Source organism: Octopus sinensis, unplaced genomic scaffold (genome assembly GCF_006345805.1).
Source record: "Octopus sinensis unplaced genomic scaffold, ASM634580v1 Contig02411, whole genome shotgun sequence".
In the NCBI taxonomy this organism is placed as follows: Eukaryota; Metazoa; Mollusca; class Cephalopoda; order Octopoda; family Octopodidae; genus Octopus; species Octopus sinensis.
The window spans coordinates 487-13,772 of record NW_021825660.1 but is presented as its reverse complement, the minus strand read 5'-3'; the positions used below and the strand labels follow the sequence as shown (position 1 = coordinate 13,772).

Genomic DNA, 13,286 nt, shown 5'->3' with positions numbered 1-13,286 from the left:
CAACTGCGGTAAGTTAGGACACACTGCCAACTTCAGAGGCTGCCCCAAGTTTAAGGAGGCAACCCGAAAGGTAGGTGGGGATGTAATCCCAAAGGTAAGGCGCCCGCCTCGCGTCGCGCCCCCTGCCCCAAAACCTGACAAGCAGGCGATACTGGCCAAACCTCCCAAACCCGCTAGGGTGGCGAAGCCAGTGGAACCTGTGAGCCATGCTGCGTGTGGGTCGGTGCAGCCTTCGCCGACAAAGTTGGCAAAGCAGGCGAAAGCTTCCGAGTCCGCTTGGTTGCCTAAGGCGGCAATGCCTTCCGAGGCGGCTAAACGGCGGGCACCGTCCGGCACAACCTGGGGCTGAAAAGGCGTCCTCCATACGTGGAGATGCCATTGCACTCAGCCCCTGGCGAGCGTGTACCGCAGGACAGTATTAGTCCTGCGGTGCAATTATGCGTTTCCCTATTAAAATTTTGTAGGGAGATGAATTGCAGTGTAGATGAAATGCTACACTGCAACGTTGCCGAGGCCAAGAAGATCCTTGGCGAAGAACCGATATGATGCTCAACATCATATCGGTGAACGCGCGTTCCCTGGAAGGGAAAGGGACGCCGTTCAGAGGATGTTGGCCACCACGAGTGCGGACATTCTGGTGGTCAACGAAACGAAGATAAGGGGGGGTCCGTACGTAGTTGATGGCTACAACTGTCGTCACATACCCTGGAAGAAGGGTCAATATGTGGCACGGGAACTAGCCTCTTCTACAAGCCGTACCTTCCCCTACAAAGTTCAGGTTTATGTTTATGTAGCCTATGTGAATTCCTCCAAGTGAGAATTCGCATAGGTGAGCTTACATTTTACCTAGGAGGGATGTACTCGAAGAACTTTACGGCGTGCTCCTGGCAGTACGGGAGTTCTTTGAAAAGCATCCGAAGGCCATGGTTGTTGGGGACCTGAATGCCAAGCATCAAGATCTTGGCTTCAGGGTAACCAACTCGCATGGTTTGGCTCTGAAGACGCTGATTGAAGAACTCGGGCTGGAAATCCGGACCTCGAGCGAGCCAAACCACGTCGACACGAGGGGAGGACGTGACTGGCTAGGGCTTGCTCTGGTCAGTCCCGGTCTTCTAAATTGGGTTAGTAAAACTATTTTATTGCCCGATATTGGGAGCGACCATCTGCCTCTATTGCACGAACTCCGTGAGCCAGTTCCTCAAAGGGTCCCAGGATACTTTGACCTCCGGGTGGGTTCCTGGGCTAACCTGGAGAGTTTCATGGCCAGCAGGTTGCCCTCACTTCTGGTGGGGAAACCTGCGCCAACATACGTGAGTTGGAGGCGCTTGATAATGGAATCAATGCTGCCCTGACTGATTACATGCGAGATAATTTCAAACAGAACTCAGTGCAGGGTCAGTCACATTCCACGCTCCCTCACCGGATCTTAAATAAAATTAGGTTCAAGCGCCGGCTATCCAGACTACGGGACAAATGCATTTACGAGGAGAACCGTGTTGGTTTCGTGGCTGGATTAGCCGGCTTCAGAGGGAGATCCGAAGAGAAATCCGCGAACTCGAAAGTTCGCGGGGGAGAGGGCCTGCCGAAGGGTGGACCCTCGCTTTCCGGACTTCTGGAAGCAGTTGAAGAGCCTGTCGGGGAGAAGGGGGGCTAAGTCAGTGCGCCTTAAACGCTCTGATGGAACCCTCGCTTCGGACCCGGTTGAGGTGGTTGAAATACTTTCAGCCCATCTCAATGACATCTCGGGAACTGACGGAAGTCAGTTCGTAGAGACATCGTCCTTTGATACTGTCCAGCAGATATTGTCGTGGGACAAGCGCTGCCAGCTGGATATATCAATGGACGATGCAGGCGAAATTACTGAAGCGGAGATCTGGCAGCAATCTCCCGAAGTAAGAACACCGCGGCGGGCTTGGATCGGATCCCGATGGCCATCTTTAAGAAGGCCCCGCCGCGGTTAATCACTGCGCTAAAGGTTTTATTTAACGGGAGCTTGCGACTTGGGATGATTCCTTCCAGGTGGAAAGTAGCTGAGGTGATCCTTATCGGAAAACCCGGGAAGCCACATGATGTCCCCGGGGGATATAGGCCCATTTCCTTGCTCCCCGCGATATCTAAAATCCTAGAAAGAATTATGCACCAAAGGCTCCTGGAGGGGCTGATGGTGGCAGACGCCCTCCCTGAGTTCCAATGGGGCTTCAGGGAGGGCCGCTCATGCGGGGACTGCCTTCACAAGGTGTCGTCTAGTATGAAGAGCGCCCTCCAGAAAAGGGAATGCGGTATTTTAGTTAGTCTCGACATTGAAAAGGCCTTCGACTCGGTGTGGCACGACGGCCTCCGGAGTTCCCTTGCCACGTGCGGGGTTTCTCCGTGTCTAAGGCGCTGGCTGTCGGGGTTTCTTGAATCTCGCAGACAGGTCGTGCGGCATCAGGGGGTCTTTTCTAAAGTCGCAACAGTCCTTCGCGGGGTCCCTCAGGGCTCTGTGCTCAGTCCGACACTATTCAATGTGTTTATGGCCACTGCGCCTATGCCAGTCAATGCTCGTACTGAAATGGTAATCTATGCAGACGACTTATCCTCTGGATCACTCAATGAAACCGGAGTGTGCGTGTCGTAGGCTTCAGGTTGCTGTGGATGGACTTGCAAACTGGTGTGGGAGTAGGGGTCTGAGAATGTGCGCGGACAAGTGCAGTGTCCTTAAAGTCTGTAAAAGGACGAGGGGTTACACTAATTTGTTCCTAGGTTATTGCTGAGCGGGTCAGCAATCGCTGCAGTTGATCGGATGACTTATTGGGCGTGCTCTTTAAGCCGTCCGGTAAGTTTGATGATCACATTGCACGTACGAAAATGCGTGCAATGCAGCGATTAGGTGCGTTGCGTGCTTTCCGCTTGAGCAGAGGTGCCTGGTTCCGCGTGTTTAACGCCATGGTGTTACCCGTCTTGACCTATGGCGTCCACGCTTGGTACCTCTATGAGGACAGGGATAAGGCATAAGCATGTTGACGTGCTTAAAAAAGTTAGAAGACGAGCCATAAGGCTAGCCTATGGCTTAGGATTCCGGACTGAGCTCTCCGACGCCCAGGAATCATCCCTCAAAGGCCTCTCTGAGGTCCTAGAGAAGATTATTTCTGGATGGCAGGTAAGGCGGTAAGTCTTAACTTGTGGTTGTGTGTAGGGAGGCGTGTGTGTGATGGAGACTGAAAAGGCAGCGATGCCGAAGGTCTACTTAGTTAGTTTTTAACTGCCTCCCTTAACTAATAAATTTTTCCTCCTCCAGAACTTGCAAATTTTGTGGATAATGGCACCTAAAGTTAGCACAAAGGGACAAAAAAGAGCTCCTATAAAAAGCAAAAATGTTTCTGTTGCTACAAAGAAAAAAAAGAAAAGGAAAACTTTTTCCATATATCTTATGAAAATTTTAAAGACAGTACATAATCAACTTGGGATGTCAAAGAAGGCTATGATGGCTATGGACAGTTTCACATTTGATGTTTATGACAAAATAAAAACCGAGGCATCAAATCTAGTCTATCAGAATTCGAAGGCTACCTTACCTCACGTGAAATACAGACTGCAGTTCGTCTGATTCTTCCCGGTGAATTGGCAAAACATGCTATTACAGAGGGTGCAAAGGCAGTTACTAAGTACACGAATACAAAATAACACTTTAAAAATAATGGTTTTATTTATTTGTTCTTTAAAAACTATTTCAACAATCCAAATGCAACTAGTAATTGTCCCTTTGGCATTCGAGATCTCCGCAGCCTTTGTCCCGCAAACATCCAAGTTCTTAAAACACGTCTGCCTCCTTATCGCTCGGAGAAACATGGATGCAAGCGAATCTTCTTGGCTAAGACAGAGGATCTCTGGTACATCATGCGCGGAACACCAAGCTATTCTTTTGACCGGGATCTGATCGTTCTCTGTTTTTTCTTTAATTAGTTCACTAGTAATTTAGTCTGTAATCTCGAAAAATTCATCAATTTAAGCAATAGTTACAATTATTTGATGGTGCTGATAAAATATTATTTTAAAAATATTTAATTTTTTAATTTTAAAAATGATGAGTGATTTAACCAAAAAATTTTCGGAATGATACTTTTTTGCATCACTCGAAAAAATTCGGAATAATGTTGTTTAACTATATAAAACAAAAATAACTAGCCTGAAACTGCTGTCTGAAATAAAAAAAATATGGCTAGAACTAAACAAACTGCTCGAAAATCTACTGGAGCAAAAGTTCCAAGAAACAATTGTCTGCAAAATCTGCTCGCAAGTCTGTTTCACAATTTGGAGGGGTAAAGAAACCTCATCGATTTCGACCTGGAGTTGTTGCAATGCGAGAAATTAGACGATATCAAAAGAGCACTGATTTGTTACTACGAAAACTTCCATTCCAGAGACTCGTGAGAGAAACCGCTCAGTTATCAAAACTGATTTGCGTTTTCAATCGTCAGCGATTGTCGCTCTCCAAGAAGCGGCAGAGAGTTACCTAGTTGGAATTTTTGAAGATAGTAATTTGTGCGCAATTCACGGAAAAAGAGTAACTATAATGCCAAACGATATGCATTTATCGAGAAGATTCGAGGTGAAAAAACATAATTTGTATTTTAAATAAAAAATGATGGTACTTTTGTCGAAGTGGTCGCAGTTTTTTTAGATCGACAAAAGTACCTTTATGAAATTGCTAATTTTTATCTGGTTAATTTGTAAGGAATATCAATGTATTTTATTAAAAAAATTATGTATAATTTATCCACCAAATCCGTAAATTGTCCTACCTTGACGTTTCAAGGCATTAACAACGTCCATTGCGATAACAGTTTTTTCTTTTGGCATGTTCAGTATAAGAAATACAATCACGAACAGTTTGCTCAATAAAAATCTTAAGGACAGAACGTGTCTCCTCGTAAATTTTTCCAGAAATTCTTCGAACACCCCCTTCGACATAGTCTTCTTATTGCTGGCTTAGTATTCCTTGTATATTGTCAATTAATATCTTTCGAAATCGTTTTGCACCACTCTTTCCTCCTTTGCCACCTTTACCACGTCCAGACATTAGGAAAATTCTCTCTAAATAAACACTATTTTCAACCTATGCAAAAAAAGTAGCATTGCCAAATTTTTCGACTATGCAAAAAAGGACCATTCCGAAAAAAATTTTCAACTAAATTTCGGAATGCCATTTTTTTTATTATGTAAATAAAATAGTTAGCAGAGTATAATGTCTTCAAGAGGAAAAGGAGGAAAAGTACGGTCAAAGGCTAAAAGCAAATCCGTTCGGGCCGGTTACAGTTTCCAGTTGGACGCATTCACCGGTGTCTCCGTCATGAAACCCGAATGCGAGTAGGAATTCCTGCCGCCGTATATATGTGCGCAGTATTGAATATGCTGTGGCTGAAATGCTTGAACTTGCTGGAAATACAGCAGTAAAATGTGGAAAAAGAAGAATTAAACCACGTCACATTGTCGTTGGCAATTGGAAATGACGACGAATTAAAAGAATTAACTCAGAAAGCTATTATTTCATCTGGTGGATTTATGATTCGCAAAACTGCAGAAACTCCTAAACCAACTTCCTAACTTTAAATTAATTATTTGAATAATGCACTGTTATTTTGTAATATTGTTTTCGAAACAATAGATCAACCAGTTAAGTTTTTTTAACGAATTTCAAAAAAATTTCAAACACAATTAACGAATAAACATTTAGAAGTAATTATAGATAAAATATCGCAATACTGTGTTATTTTATCATTGGCGAAATATTTTTTTAGTCCAATATAATTTATTTACTTAGGCTAAATTATCCCAAAAAATAGTAAATATATACAGTGAACAAAAATAAAAACTGAAAAAGCATTTTCTCATGAATTTACTATGAAACAATATTTAAAAAATAACATCTATTGATTTATAAAATTAAATAAAGTTTTGCTTTATTTTTTAGTTTGTCTAAAAAATATTATATTTATACGGTTTTCCATTCATTCATAATTCAGAACCCAAAAAATGAACAAATTTATTTAATATCTATTATGTCCTCCATTAGCTCTAATTACATCTAGTATTCGGCCTGGCATGCTATTAATAAGACTTTTTGCGTATTCTATTTTGAGTTAATTCCAAATGGATGATATTTTTGCAATAAATGTTCCTTTTCAAAAATTCTCTTCCTTTGATTTTTTCTTTAATAAAGGCCCAAACATTCTCTATAGGGTTTAAATCTGGGCTTTGTGTTGGCCATAGTAGTAATTCGATATTATTTACTTGAAAAAGCTCTTTGCTATTGTCGAAGTATGTTTCAGATCATTGTCTTGTTGGAACTAGGATCTTTATGTTCGATTTTGTTCAGAAATGAGATCATATTATTCGTTAATATGTTAACATACAAAGCTCCACCAATCTTCTTTTATCAAAACCAAATTAATGAATCCAATATTGATTATGGCATGATAGTTCATGATAGTTCCTTTACCGAATTTTACTGTTTTGTAAGATTGTTTGTTAAATATTTTTCCTTGCGATTTCTCCATACTAAAGTTCGTACATCACTATTTTACATATTAATTTACTTTCATCACTTAAAATAACTCGCTCCCGAAATATTTTGAGAGCATATTGCATGTTGGCATAGCTTTAATCATTGAAGTTTAGGGTTTTTGTAAGAATGGTCTTTCGTGGCGGATATGCATTCAGACCAATTTTTTCGTGGTATTTCTTATTGTTTGAGCTGTTACTGATTTCCCTTTTTTCTGTAAATGTTTTAGTAAATTAAAAACAGTTGAAATTGACATCCACTTTTCAAGCCTCTTTAATTTAAAATATTTTTGACGATTGAGCAACGAATGGTCAACCAGACCCAACTTTTTTGTCCGTCAAGCACTTATTTGAATAGCTTTTGATAATTTGCAATATCGTGCCAAGCATACTTTTTCGTGATATCTTGTATTTCTCTGTATGTTTTTCCAGATTTATACATGCCAATTATTCTGCCTTTTTCTTCAAATGTTCAATGATTGGCTACGTAGAGAGGTTACAAATGATTGAATTTGAACGAATTTTAAAAAATAAAACCTTTTTTTGATATATATAAGTAATTTAAATTTGTTCAGTATTTTTTTGGTTTTAAATTTTCGATATCATAAAAAAGGCATAAATATATATTTATTAAAAAACTAAAAAAATGTGAAATACTTTAATCTATGTTAAAAATAAATTTGAGACATATTTGCAATATTGTCCAATTGTAAATTTATAAGAAAAAGCATGTTCAGTTTTTATTTTTGTTCACTATAGCTTGTTCATGGTTATAGGTTTTTGTTTGTTTTCCTGCTATATATTAATTATCCAACAACCGTATTAAACATTTTTATTATATATTTTCTAAAATACACAACTAGTATCCTCTTTTTATCTAAACGAGGTGCAACATTACATTTTCTCTACAAACTTCAACAAAAAATTTAAAAATTGTCTCAGAATTATCCAAACAATAAATCATTTTTTATTTAAAATACAAATTATGTTTTTTTTCACCTCGAATTCTTCTCGATAAATGCATATCGTTTGGCATTATAGTTACTCTTTTTTCCGTGAATTGCGCACAAATTACTATCTTCAAAAATTCCAACTAGGTAACTCTCTGCCGCTTCTTGGAGAGCGACAATCGCTGACGATTGAAAACGCAAATCAGTTTTGATAAACTGAGCGGTTTCTCTCACGAGTCTCTGGAATGGAAGTTTTCGTAGTAACAAATCAGTGCTCTTTTGATATCGTCTAATTTCTCGCATTGCAACAACTCCAGGTCGAAATCGATGAGGTTTCTTTACCCCTCCAAATTGTGAAACAGACTTGCGAGCAGATTTTGCAGACAATTGTTTCCTTGGAACTTTTGCTCCAGTAGATTTTCGAGCAGTTTGTTTAGTTCTAGCCATATTTTTTTTATTTCAGACAGAACAGTTTCAGGCTAGTTATTTTTGTTTTATATAGTTAAACAACATTATTCCGAATTTTTTCGAGTGATGCAAAAAAGTATCATTCCGAAAATTTTTTGGTTAAATCACTCATCATTTTTAAAATTAAAAAATTAAATATTTTTAAAATAATATTTTATCAGCACCATCAAATAATTGTAACTATTGCTTAAATTGATGAATTTTTCGAGATTACAGACTAAATTACTAGTGAACTAATTAAAGAAAAAACAGAGAACGATCAGATCCCGGTCAAAAGAATAGCTTGGTGTTGCCGCGCATGATTGTACCAGAGATCCTCTGTCTTAGCCAAGAAGATTCGCTTGCATCCATGTTTCTCCGAGCGATAAGGAGGCAGACGTGTTTTAAGAACTTGGATGTTTGCGGGACAAAGGCTGCGGAGATCTCGAATGCCAAAGGGACAATTACTAGTTGCATTTGGATTGTTGAAATAGTTATTTAAAGAACAAATAAATAAAACAATTATTTTTAAAGTGTTATTTTGTATTCGTGTACTTAGTAACTGCCTTTGCACCCTCTGTAATAGCAAATTTTGTGGATAATGGCACCTAAAGTTAGCACAAAGGGACAAAAAGAGCTCCTATAAAAAGCAAAAATGTTTCTGTTGCTACAAGAAAAAAAAGAAAAGGAAAACTTTTTCCATATATTTATGAAAATTTTAAAGACAGTACATAATCAACTTGGGATGTCAAAGAAGGCTATGATGGCTATGGACAGTTTCACATTTGATGTTTATGACAAAATAAAAACCGAGGCATCAAATCTAGTCTATCAGAATTCGAAGGCTACCATTACCTCACGTGAAATACAGACTGCAGTTCGTCTGATTCTTCTTCCCGGTGAATTGGCAAAACATGCTATTACAGAGGGTGCAAAGGCAGTTACTAAGTACACGAATACAAAATAACACTTTAAAAATAATTGTTTTATTTATTTGTTCTTTAAATAACTATTTCAACAATCCAAATGCAACTAGTAATTGTCCCTTTGGCATTCGAGATCTCCGCAGCCTTTGTCCCGCAAACATCCAAGTTCTTCTTAAAACACGTCTGCCTCCTTATCGCTCGGAGAAACATGGATGCAAGCGAATCTTCTTGGCTAAGACAGAGGATTTATTAAATAATCTCAAATACTCACATATCCTCAAATCTAGGGAATTCCCCAAATTTCATAATATGTTACTCAATATATTACATATTTTATTAAATAATCTCAAGTACCCATTCCTCAAATCTAAAGACCTCTACAAATTTCATAATATTTTACGCAATATATTCGTAATTTATTATAAAATCTCAAGTATTCCCATATCCTCACATCTAGGAACCTCCTCAAATTGTATAATATATTACAAATATTAAAAATTGTTGTTGTTGTGGTGCTGTTCATGTCCGTTTTTCTCGATAAGAAGAAAATGAATCCCATGGGCCCTCCTGCAGAAGTAAATTATAAAAAAGATATGGTGGATGCAGGAACGATGTCTCTGGGGCTGGATAATGCCACAAGAGCTTGTATAAACAATAACCCTACGTTTGGAAGTCATGTTGCCAATACTAACTTTCACACTCTTTCTGCCATTATTGAGGATGTCAATTGTGTCTCTAAGAATGAATGGGTGTCACAGGCTGTTCATGCCACCAGACAAAGACTGGGGAGAATACCCAGAGGTGGCTGGAGTTTTATCTTTGAAAAGTTCAACGTGAAATTTTCTGAGAGTACGAGTCTAACCAGATTGAAAAATATGGCCAAACTCAAACCAGTAGTTGGTAACAATAATGAAGCTGGTGGATCTAATAGCAAACAATTCCCAACAAGGGAACAAGTGGAAATCTCCAATTTCAGAAATTGCCTGGAAGAGATTAACTTCCAAATTAAGGAAGTTAAATCGATACCGAGAGAGGCTCGTAAGCCTACATGGAAAATTCCAAGAAAATATGTCAAAGCTGATATTTTAATGGGATTAAACTCTGCAATATATCATATTACAAAGGACGATCCACCTCGAGATATCAATGCAATTTGTGATATTTTATATGCTGCCCAGTGTGCCTACTCAGTCTTAACTAAGAAAGTTAAGCCACAGACTACATGGCTGGGAAATACCGAGGCGAAGATTTCAAAATTATCCGCAGAACTAGAACTTGTAAATTGTTACGTAAGACAGGCTCTGCCACAGTGTGAAAAACAAAATGTGATGGATATTCTATGTCGTTATGGATATAAAAGGAAAAAAAAAGGAGAGCTTTCGAGAATCGAATCCTTACTACATGACCTAATCAGAGTTAAGAAAAAACAAATTGCTGTATATAACTGGAGGAAGGACTTTCGTAAGGACAATGTTTGCTTCGAACTAAACAGAAGAAGATTTTACAGAAACTTATCAAAGAGTAATGAAGTCACAACATACTCTTTTGACGATGAGGAGTGCATGTCGTTCTGGGAAAAAGTATGGAGCAAAAGGCGCGAAATATCCGTGCCACTGGACAATGTTAGTAAAAGAATAACCGGCAGTGAAGACATGTTGCCAGATTTAACAAATAATTACATAATGGAGATCATTAAGTATCTTCCTGACTGGAAGGCACCGGGATGTGACGGAATATATAATTTCTTCATTAAAAGACTAGAATCTCTGCATGAATTTTTATGTGTTGAAATCAAGAAAATAATCAACGGTGATTACATGCAGAAAACTGGTTTTATACTGGAATTACATATCTAATTCCTAAAAAGAACGATTGTGAGACCCCGAAAGATTTACGGCCTATAACATGCATGTCGACACTTTATAAGTTAGTTACCAAGTGTGTTAATGGAAAACTGTCTGAGTTCATGGATGTATTTGGCTTAATTTCCGACAATCAACTTGGTACGAGGAGACAGTGTCAGGGTGCTAAAGAACAGGCCCTTATTAACCAATGCCTAAATAAAGAGTATGGAAATGGGCTATACTCTGCATGGATTGATGTCAAGAAGGCTTTCGATTCTGTTGACCACGACTTTCTATTTCATGTGTTGGAGTGCTCTGGGATACCTTTATGGATTGTTAACTTTGTGAAAAGGACTGTACAAATGTGGACTGTAAAGCTCCATGTTGACGGAAGGAGAATTGGCTCTGTAAAGTTGAGCCGAGGGATTTTACAAGGAGACTCGTTATCTCCGCAACTGTTTGTTATGGTGATGGACCCACTAAGCAGGATTCTTAATGCCATGTTTCCAAAGGTTCAGATTAATCAACAGGACCCAAATATGTTGACCTATTCTACTAATCATTTGTTCTTCATTGACGACCTAAAGATATTCGCTCTTAAAGAAGATGTAGTAATTAAAATGATGGAAGCTGTTGATGGATTCTTTAAACTGTTGGCTTGGAGATGAAATCAGAAAAGTCAGCATCAAATGTCAAATCTTTATCTTGTTGTGAGATTTTGGAAGGAGTCAAAGGATATCGCTACTTGGGTGTACTTGAAGATGCAGGAAGTAATGTTCTTAAGAGTAAAGTAATGGATTCTATCCTTGGAAATGTAAAGGAAAGGATAACCATGCTTTCAAAGACGAAATTAAATGCGGTAAATTTATTCCACGCTATAAATGAAATGCCATTTCTCTATATAATTATTACATCGGACTCATTAATATTGAACCTCATGAATTTGATTGTATTGACCGTCAATACGACAACTTCTTACGACTCTCAGACTCCATCTCAAACCTGCAAATAAAGAGAGGTTATATTAAATCGGAAATCTCTTGGGAGAGGACTTGCTTCAGTCTCTTTCAGAAGTGAACTGATACTTTTCCAGTTCATGAAAAGTTTAGAAAGACAGTCGACAGTATGCTTACGGAGATCGGGAATCCTGCGTGTGATACAAACAATAAATGGCATATGGCCACATTGCAGGATTTCTCGCCTCCAAGTATGCAATTCTCGACATGGAGAATTTGGGTGTTGAGTTTATCAAAGATGCTCAAAGAAAATATTTGCTTAAAAACATCAATTGTAAAATGCTACATTCGGTTCTATTCAAATGCATGGACGAACAAAATGTTGATCTAGCCACATCCTCAGAGTGGTTATCTAAAGGAAATAATGGTCCACGGAGTGAAGCATTGTACTGTCTCTTGCAGGATAGGAATTTGTTCTTCACATCCATGGGATCTTTATGCAGTCACTGCAAAAAATGCAAGAAAACAGTTGATCATTTGGCTACGCAGTGTGGGAAGATGTTAAACAGTGATTATCTGCGGAGACACAATGAAGTTGTGAAGTGCATTCACCTTCATTTGTGTCGAACCTACGGTATTAAGAGAGGAAGCAAATTAAAGACTCATTCTGTTCAGTCCATATTATCGACGCAGAATGTTGAAATCAGAGTCGATATGTCAATCATGACGGAAACTAAAGTTCAATCCAACAAACCAGATATCTTCGTGTATGACAAACCAAACAAGAGATAACCTTAATTGAAGTTGGCATCACGTCACAAGATCGCCTCAAACAAGTCGAAATCGAGAAATTTCATAAATATGATCTGCTCGCAAACGAACTTTCGATACTTTATGATGCAAAGGTAAAGATTATCCCGGTTGTCTTGACCTGGGACGGTGTTGTTTCGAGATATTTCAAAAACTATATGGACAAATTATCGATCGAAAAAGCCACAAGAACTTATATTCAATCTGTTGTTTTAAAAAGGACTCTAGAAAGCATGGTAGTTGAACACAGACATGGAGTGAGAGTATCTGCCGAAGAATACGCCTCTGCTGCTTACCAGCTTGCAGAAGTGGCATGCTGCCGTGACACGCCGGTGAAAGATATGAGACAAATAGAAAATCTATCTGACTGGGAGATGGAGAGTGAGGAGGAACTGGTTGCAAGCTCTTCTCCTAAAAGGAGAGAAGAGATTCCAATAATCGGGACTGAGAATCTAAATTAAATAGTCTAGCTTAAGTTAAATTTTGTTTCTTTTAATAAAGTATACTTACAATATATTACGTGAATTTATTACATAATCTCAGTACCCCATATCCTCATATCTAAGGACCTTCTAAATTGCATAATACTCACGCAATATATTACATAATTTATTACATAATCTTAAATACCCAAATATGCACAATACAAAAACCTCTCAAATTGAATAATGTTACATAATATATTACGTAATTTATTACAAAATCTCAAGTACCCCCATATCCTCAAATTTATGGATCTCCCCAAATTGAAATGAATAAATTTATTAAATAATCTCAAGTACCCCCATTCCTCAAATCTAAAGACCTCTACAA

At 38.6% G+C, this 13,286-nt stretch overlaps 2 pseudogenes; one reads left to right on the top strand and one right to left on the bottom strand.

Moving 5' to 3' along the window:
- Positions 1-4,194: 4,194 nt before the first annotated feature.
- Positions 4,195-4,602, top strand: LOC115227254 (annotated as a pseudogene).
- A 150-nt stretch (positions 4,603-4,752) lies between these two features.
- LOC115227253 lies at positions 4,753-7,939 on the bottom strand (annotated as a pseudogene).
- Positions 7,940-13,286: the final 5,347 nt, after the last annotated feature.